The sequence below is a fragment of the Piliocolobus tephrosceles genome, chromosome 21, assembly GCF_002776525.5.
Source record: "Piliocolobus tephrosceles isolate RC106 chromosome 21, ASM277652v3, whole genome shotgun sequence".
NCBI lineage: Eukaryota > Metazoa > Chordata > Mammalia > Primates > Cercopithecidae > Piliocolobus > Piliocolobus tephrosceles.
Window position 1 is genome coordinate 36,551,270 of NC_045454.1, and position 7,697 is coordinate 36,558,966.

Here is a 7,697-nt window from a genome sequence, read left to right on the forward strand (position 1 = left end):
TAGTAGAGACGGGGTTTCACCGTGTTAGCCAGGATGGTCTGGATCTCTTGACCTCGTGATCCGCCTGTCTCGGCCTCCCAAAGTGCTGGGGTTACAGGCTTGAGCCACCGCACCCGGCCTATCTTCATAATCTTTTAAGGCCACACCTTGGAGTTAGAACTTGGGTGTCTCCTGGTGTGACCACTTCTTTCATCATATTGATTCTGTCTTTCCCAACTAGTTTCGTTTTGCAGAGAACGACTTTATGATCAAGTTGTAAGGTAGAGCTACTCTGCACATTACACGACCAGAGCTAAAACCAAAGATTCCCCTAATACAACTTATTCTAATAAAATGAAAACTCCAGTCAGTGTTGACATGAGATAACAAGGTCACAAAATGTGATCTCTCTTTTTGTTTGTTTGTTTGAGACAGAGTCTCGCTCTGTTGCGCAGGCTGGAATGCAGTGGCGCAATCTCGGCTCACTGCAAGCTCTGTCTCCCGGGTTCACGCCATTCTCCTGCCTCAGCCTCCTGAGTAGCTGGGACTACAGGTGCCCGCCACCACGTCCAGCTAATTTTTTGTGTTTTTAGTAGAGATGGGGTTTCACCATGTTAGCCAGGATGGTCTCGATCTCCTGACCTCGTGATCCTTGGCCTCAGGATGGTCTCAATCTCTTGACCTCATGATCCGCCTGTTTCGGCCTCCCAAAGTGCTGGGATTAGAGGCATGAGCCACCATACCCGGCCAAAATGTGATCTCTTATTAGTCAAATCAAAAGACTAAGCAAAAGAAATAATCAGTTTTGTCTATTTTTGGCAGGGAAGAGAGTGTCTGTTGTGGACAGAACATTCCTGTCTCTCCAAAATCCGTATGTTGAAATCCTACCCCTCCCTGCTTGCGATAGCATTAGGAGGTGGGGCCTTTGGGAGGTGATTATGTTACCAGGGTAGACCCCTCACGAATGGGGTTAGAGCCCTTATAAACAGTGGCTCACGCCTGTCATCCCAGCGCTTTGGGAGGCTGAGGCGGGCAGATCACAAGATTAGGAGCTCGAGACCAGCCTGGCCAATATGGTAAAACCTCGTCTCTACTAAAAATACAAAAATTAGCTGGGCGTGGAGAGAGGTGCCTGTAGTCCCAGCTACTTGGGAGGCTGAGGTAGGAGAATCACTTCAACCCAGGAGGCAGAGGTTGCAGCGAGCTGAGATTGCACCACTGCACTCCAGCCGGGGTAACAGAGTGAGACGTTGTCTCAAAAAAAAAAAAAAAAAAGTCAAGAGAGGCCAGGTGTGGTGACTCACACCTGTAATCCCAGCACTTCGGGAGGCTGAGACCAGAGGATCTCTTGAGCCTAGGCATTCTAGACCAGCCCTGGGAACATAGTGAAATCTCGTCTCTAAAACAATTTAAAAAAAAAAAAAATTAGCTGGGCTTGGTGGCAGGCGTCTTTATTCCCAGCTACTTCTGAGGTGGGAGGACCACTTGAGCCTGGAAGATTGAGGCTGCCGTGGGCCATGATCAAGCCACTGCACTCCAGCCTGGGCCGCAGAGCAAGACTCTATCTCAATAAATCAAAAAATAAGAGTCATGAGAACACCTGCTACTCTCTGCTGTCTACCATATGAGGACAGAAGGAGAGGTTGATCATCTGCAAACCAGAAGACAGCCCTCATTAGAACTTGACCATGTTAGTGCCCTGATCTCAGACTTCCAGCCTCCAGAACTCTGAGAAATAAATTTGTTGTTTATAAGCCACCTGGTCTACTGGTTTATAGCCACTGCAACAGATTATAGCATCTGTAACAGATTAAGAAATCTGAATATACTAATGATACATTCAACAGGTGGATTCGATCTTCATCCCTCCGCGAGTTCAGCAACCATGGAGGCCTTATCTGCCGCTGAACGGGGGCTGTGTTAGACACACCATACGGGTTAAAGAAATAACTGTGAATGAATTTCTGGGAACTTTACATCCCTCTGGGTCCTGGTTGGTTGGTTGGTTTGTTTGTTTGAGATGGAGTTTCACTCTTGTTGCCCAGGCTGGAGTGCAATCGCGCGATCTTGGCTCACTGCAATCTCTGCCTCCTCCTAGGTTCAAGCGATTCTCCTGCCTCAGCCTCCCAAGTAGCTGGGATTACAGGTGCCCGCCACCACACCCGGCTAATTTTTGTAGTTTTAGTAGAGAAGGGGTTTCTCCATGTTGACCAGGCTGGCCTTGAACCCCTGATCTCAGGTGATCCACCCACCTCGGCCTCCCAAAGTGCTGGGATTACAGGCGTGAGCCACAGAGCCTGGCCTGGACACCTTTTTTCTTTTCTTTTTTTTTTTTTTTTAAGACAGCATCTTGCTCTGTCACCCAGGCTGGAGTGCAGTGATGCAATCATAGCTCACTGCAGCCTCAAAGTCCTGGGCTTGGGCCTCCTAGGTAGCTAGGAGTAAAGGCATGTGCCACCATGCCTGGCCAATTTTTATACTTTTTTTTTTTTTTTATAAAGATAGGATCTCGCTGTGTGACCCAGGCTGCTCTTGAACTCCTGGCTTCAAATGATCCTCCCACCTTGGCCTCCCAAAGTGCTTGGATTACAGGTATGAGCCACCAGCAGGCCTGGCTATTTCTGGTGACATTGTAACAACAGTGACCTTAACAACAATGACTTTCTCTGTTCCATTTCTTAATTGAGAAACGTGTAGTGCACTCTACTCTGTAGAATTACCTTCTTAGCTTGGTCAGCCTCACAGAGGGGAAAATAATCATAAATGCCAGAGTTTCTCCTACAAACCCAGGTGAGTGCATCCATGGGCATAATCATATTAGAGGCAACTTGGCAACACTAGGGAAATATGAAGCGGTGCATCCCCCGGACCCCAGCAATTCCACTCCTTGCTATTAACCCCAAAGAAATAAGTGCCATAAACAAAGACATAGAGAAGGAAGATGTTTCACTGATACAATGTTGCAACACGAGAAAAGTGAAATCTACAGTCTCTTAGTAAAGCTGTGGGAAGCCACAAAATGTGGAGTGCCATATAGTAGCTATTTCAAAGTGAACTAGGCTGGGTGCAGTGGCTCACCCAGCACTCTGGGAGGCCAAGGCAGGCGGATCACTCAAGGTCAGGAGTTCGAGACCAGCCTGGCCAACATGGTGAAACCCTGTCTCAACTAGAAATACAAAAATTAGCCGGGCATGGTGGCAGGTGCGTGTAATCCCAGCTACTCAGGAGGCTGAGGCAGGAGAATCACTTGAACCTGGGAGGTAGAGGTTGCAGTGAGACAAGATGGCGCCACTGCACTCCAGCCTGGGCGACAGAGGGAGACTCCATCTCAGAAAAAAAAAAGAAAAAGAAAAGAAAAGAAAAGAAGAAAAAGAAAAGTGAACTAGGCACGGTAGCAGCGCGGAGTTGGTGCCCTTAGTACGGCGCTGGCACCTTAGTCTCGCCGGCTGCACGAACCCATTTGTGCTCGGTATCCTAGTGCACACGCCTTGCAAGTGACGGCGCCATGAGTTTGACTTCCAGTTCCAGCGTACGAGTTGAATGGATCGCAGCAGTTACCATTGCTGCTGGGACAGCTGCAATTGATTATCTAGCTTACAAAAGATTTTATGTTAAAGATCATCGAAATAAAGCTATGATAAACCTTCACATCCAGAAAGACAACCCCAAGATAGTACATGCTTTTGACATGGAGGATTTGGGAGATAAAAGCTGTGTACTGCTGTTGTTGGAGGTCCAAAAAGTTCCCATTCTGTGATGGGAACAAAACATAAGGAAGAGACTGGAGACAATGTGGGCCCTCTCATCATCAAGAAAAAAGAAACTTAAATGGACACTTTTGATGCTGCAAATCAGCTTGTCGTGAAGTTACCTGATTGTTTAATTAGAATGACTACCACCTCTGTCTAATTCACCTTTGCTGAGTTCTAAATGTGGTATATTGCAAACTGCAGCTTCACATTCATGGCATTTGTCTTACTTGTTGAAACATTGTGGTGCACAATTGTTTAAACAAAAAAAAAAAGGAAAAACCAACCTCATGGCCTGTGGGTTATTTTGGTCTTGTAAGGATCCATTTCTTTAAAATATTGACATACAGAGTTGTATCTTACATAGAATATAGTTGTATCTTGAAGTCAACATATTAAATTATTATCAAAATTATGTATTTGCAGATTGTACTTGTAAGTTTCAAAGAAAAATTACCGTCTTTTCATATTAACCTAGAAACTAAATATGATGCGGTTCAGCTATATTAATTTCTTAATACAACCTAGGAAAGAAAAAAAAAAAAAGAAAAGTGAACTAGACCTTGATTAGGGTTTTTCAGCCTCAGCCCTATTGACATTTGGGATCAGATCATTTTTTGCTATGGGGCATCCTGGCATTACAGCATGTTAAAGCAGCATCCCTGGCTTCCACCTACTAGATGACAGTGGCAACCTCCCCCACAGCTGTGACAACCAAGAATGTCTCCAGATATTGCCAAATTTATCCTCGGGAACAAAATCCCTTCTGGTTGAGAATCTCTGTTTTAGGTGTATCAACAAAGACAAGCCCCATAAGCATACCACTGAGTGAAAATGTTGGGCTGCAAAATGATACACTTATGACCGGGCTCAGTGGCTCATGCCTGGAATCCCAACACTTTGGGAGGCCAAGGCAGGTGGATCACTTGAGGTCAGGAGTTCGAGATCAGCCTAGCAAACCGTCTCTACTAAAAATACAAAAATTAGCTGGGCATGGTGGTGCACACCTGTAATCTCAGCTACGTGGGAGGCTGAGGCATGAGAATCTCTTGAACTCAGGAGGTGGAGGTTGCAGCGAGCCAAGGTCACACCACTGCACTCCAGCCTGGGCCACAGAGCAAGACCCTGCCTCAAAAAAAAAAAAAAAAATTATGAGTTTTTTTGTGATTTTTTTTTAAAGCTCATCAGCTATCGTTAGTGTAAGTGTATTTTATGTGAGGCCCAAGACAATTCTTTCTTCAAACATGGCCCAGGGAAGCCAAAAGGTTGGACACACCTGTTTTACAATAAGTAATCAATGCACTTGCCCCTCTCCTTGATATCCCCACCAACTAACCATGTGATCTTGAACAAGCCATTTTTTTATTTCCACATCTCTTTTTTTAAAAAAATAAAGCAGAACATTGCTTCTTTGTCTAACTCCTGTTGAGGACTGGAATGAGCTTTTCCCTCCTCTAATCTCACCCTGGAGTTATGAGCCCAAAATGCAGCGTCTCCCTGCTCTCAAGGTTGTCCTACATCTCAACATTGACAGGGTCCTAGGGTATGAGGTAAAATGCTTCAGCTCCTCTCCGAGGGTCTATTTAAAACACAACTGGCTGAGAGTTAATCCCTCAGAGCAGCTGGTGGCCTGTGCAGAGGCCAGGTCGGGTGAGGCACCCATGTTTTGCAGAAATAGATACCTCTGCATCTAAAAATAACTCACAGGGACTGAATTCTTTCCAGGATCTTTCTTGTGCCCTCTGGGATCATCCCAGGGACTGAGGTTGGGGAATGGGGGTGGGGACCTCGGGTTTGCATGAGTTATGATCTGCCGGGCAGATGCCCATGTTTGTGGCATGTGTGTGCCCTGCTACGAAAGTCACATGTCGGCTGGGCGCGGTGGCTCACGCCTGTAATTCCAGCACTTTGGGAGGCTGAGGCAAGCAGATCACTTGAGCTCAGGAGTTCAAGACCAGCCTGGGCAACATGGCAAAACGTCATCACATGCCTAGCTTCTGGCTCTGCCACTCACACTGGCATGGCCTTGGGCAAGTGACTGCCTGCCCCCCCACCAAGCTTCAGTTTGCTTCACTGTCAAAAGACCAAGATGACGGCCAGGCGCAGTGGCTCACGCCTGTAATCCCAGCACTTTGGGAGGCTGAGGCAGGTGGATCACTTGAGGTCAGGAGTTTGAGTTTGAGACCAGCCTGGCCAACATGGTGAAACCCCGTCTCCACTAAAAATACAAAAATTAGCCGGGTATGGTGGCAGGTGGCTATAATCCCAGCTACTCAAGAGGCTGAGGCAGGAGAATGGTATGAACCCAGAAGGCGGAAGTTACAGTGACCCAAGATTTTGCCATTGCACTCCAGCCTGAGTGACAGAGCGAGACTCTGCTTCAAAATAAATAAATAAATATAAATATAAAAATAAAAAACAAAGTCTAGGTCCTTTCCCCTTTCCAAACCCCTTGGTTTCTCTTGATGGGTTCTGGGGCAGTCCCATGAAGTCAATAGGTTTTCAACTGCCACATGCCACAAACACATTCCCCTCTCACTGGTTGAGCTTAGGCTAGTCCCTCCCTTCCCTGGGCCTCAGTTTGCCCACGTGTAGAATGGAGAGGCTGTCTAGGGTGACCAACTATCCCCCTTTGCCTGGGTCCCAGGGATTTCCTGGGACATGGGACTTTTTTTTTTTTTTTGAGATGGAGTCTTACTCTGTCGCCCAGGCTGGAGTGCAATGATGCGATCTCTGCTCATTGCAAGCTCCGCCTCCTGGGTTCATGCCATTCTCCTGCCTCAGCCTCCCGAGTAGCTGGGACTACAGGCGCCCGCCACCATGCCTGGCTAATTTTTTGTATTTTCAGTGGGGTCAGGGTTTCACCGTGTTAGCCAGGATGGTCTTGATCTCCTGACCTCGTGATCCACCCACCTTGGCCTCCCAAAGTGCTGGGATTACAGGTGTGAACCACTGCGCCCAGCTGGACTTTCTTTTATTCTTTTTTGAGATGGGGTCTTGCTCTGTCGCCCAGGCTGGAGTGCAAGTGATTCTCCTGCCTCAGCCTCCCGAGTACCTGGGATTACAGGCACCCACCACCAGGCCCGGTTAACTTTTGTATTTTTAGTAGAGACAGGATTTCTGCCCGGTTAACTTTTGTATTTTTAGTAGAGACAGGATTTCTCCATGTTGGCCAGGCTGGTCTCGAACTCCTGACCTCAGGTGATCCACCTGCCTCGGCCTCCCAGAGTGCTGGGATTACAGGCGTGAGCCCCCGCACCCGGCTGGACATGGGACTTTCAATGCTCATCTTGGGAAAGCCTGGACAAGGTGACCACCCCAGATCTGTATCAGTCATTTCCAAAGATGCTGACTATGAGGGTGAAAAAGAGATGCTTAGCGCCTAGCAACAACACAAGAGGTATTTCTGGAACTGTGCGGAAATGGAAAGTACCTGTGGGTGGAAATTTCAGTAGATGGATTTTTTTAAAAATCAGCTCTGCCTCAGTGAGGCATGGTGGCTTATGCCTGTAATCCCAGCTACTCCGGCAGCTGAGGCAGGAGTATCGCTTGAACCTGGGAGGCAGAGGTTGCAGTGAGTCGAGATCATGCCACTGCACTCCAACCTGGGCGATAAGAGCAAAACTCCATCTCAAAAAAAAAAAAAAAGAAAGAAAAGAAAACAAAAACAGGCCAGGTGCAGTGGCTTACGCCTCTAATCTCAGCACTTTGGGAGACCGAGGTGGGTGGATCACGAGGTCAGGAGTTCAAGACCAGCCTGGCCAATATAGTGAAACCCCGTCTTTACTAAAAATACTAAAATAAGCTGGGCGTGGTCGCAGGTGCTTGTAGTCCCAGCTACTCGGGAGGCTGAGGTAGGAGAATCGCTTGAACCCAGGAGGCGGAGGTTGCAGTGAGCCGAGATCGCACTACTGCACTCCATCCTGGGCAATAAGAGCAAAACTCCATCTCAAAAAAAAAAAAAAAAAA

The 7,697-nt window shown here is 47.3% G+C and overlaps 1 protein-coding gene and 1 pseudogene across 1 annotated transcript in view; one reads left to right on the forward strand and one right to left on the reverse strand.

Annotated features, from left to right (window-relative positions):
* The window catches only part of TMEM38A (transmembrane protein 38A), a 36,290-nt gene that overhangs the window by 13,574 nt on the left and 15,019 nt on the right, over positions 1-7,697 (reverse strand). The window lies entirely within an intron of this gene.
* Positions 3,485-3,807, forward strand: LOC113225285 (annotated as a pseudogene).